We start from the raw sequence: 1,695 nt of genomic DNA, 5'->3' as shown, positions 1-1,695 counted from the left end.
TAGTCAGTTACCATGGCAACCATCACACAGTCCCCTTGCTACAGTCAGTTACCATGGCAACCATCACACATTTCCATTGCTTTGGTCTGTTACCAGGGCAACCACCATATATTCTTATTGCTATGGTTGGTTACCATGGCAACCAGAATACATTTCCGTTGCTATGGTCAGTTACTCTGGCAACCATCATACAGTCCCATTGCTATGGTCAGTTACCATGGCAACCATCATAGATTCCTGTTGCTATGCTCGGTTACCATGGCAACCATCATACACTCCCATTGCTATGGTCGGTTACCACGGCATCGAGCACACATTTTTCATTCAACAGTCAGTTACCATGGCAACCATCACACATTCTTACTGCTATGGTCAGTTGCCATGGCAACCAGCATAAATTCCCATTGCTACAGTTGGTTACCATGGCAACCATCACATATTTCAGTTGCTATGGTCATAGCAACCACAATACATTCCATACAACCATGGCAACCATAATACATTCCCGTTTCTACAGTCAGTTACCATGGTAACCATCATGCTTCCCTTTGGTACAGTTAGTTACCATGGCAACCATCATACATTCTCATTGCTACGGTTGGTAGCATCAATCATTCTCGTTGCTACAGTCACCAGGGCAACCATCACACATTTCCATTGTTACGGTTTGTTATCATGGCAACCATCATAGATTCGCATTGCTATGCTCGGTTACCATGGCAACCAGCATAAAGTCACATTCCTATGGTCGGTTACCATGGCAACAAGCATACATTCCTGTTGCTACAGTCAGTTACCACAGGAACCATCATACTTCCCACTGGTACAGTCGGTTATCATGGCAACCATCATACAATCTCATTGATACTATCAGTTACCATGGGAACCATCATACCTCTCACTGGTACAGTGAAATACCGTGGCAACCATCATACATTGTTTTTCCCCCACAGTCAGTTACCATGGCAACCATCACACATTCCCATTGCTATGGTCGGTTAGCATGGCAACCAGCATACATTTCCATTGTTACAGTCAGATACCATGGCAACCATCAGACATTTCCATTGCTATGGGCAGTTAACATGGCTACCATCATACATTCTTATTGCTATAGTCAGATACCACGGCAACCTACATACATTCCCATTTCTACAGTCATTTACTGTGGTACCCTCTTGGTTCCTCTTGGACAGAAGCAGATGCAGATGAGCGTCCCTGTTGTCCACCAACCTGCCAGCTGTGCTCTAAAGGCCTGTGTCCAAAGGGGTGTCTTCACCAAGACTCTGCACAAACCTATGGGACTCTTTGCATCCTGTCGTGGTGCCTTTTCAGTGAATTCCAGGGTTATCAAAGCCAACTTGAATGGGCTCTTTGTCTCACTTCACAAAGTCATCCAAACCAGTCTCTCCTCTGACCCTCACCCACAAAAGTTCACCCAAGTTGTTCATCATCTAGAGCAGCTCCACAGGTCCCAGAAGCTCCTTCCCACTGAGGACACCTCTCTCCTGCTCTTTCTCTCCTGTGTCTCCTTGGCCTTCTCTCCCAACCCATCACAGCCCTGCAACCTGGGAACTGTCTCAGCAGGCCACAGCTGTTATTACCTCCAAGTGGAATGAAGAGAGACTTGGGGCTGCAGCTCCTCCTGCCTGTGCCCCACACGCAGGGCATTGGGGTCTGTCTGGCTGCAGCCCC

The sequence above is a fragment of the Lepidothrix coronata genome, unplaced genomic scaffold (assembly GCF_001604755.1).
Source record: "Lepidothrix coronata isolate B3197 unplaced genomic scaffold, Lepidothrix_coronata-1.0 Scaffold552, whole genome shotgun sequence".
NCBI lineage: Eukaryota > Metazoa > Chordata > Aves > Passeriformes > Pipridae > Lepidothrix > Lepidothrix coronata.
Note: the sequence above shows the minus strand (reverse complement) of the source record.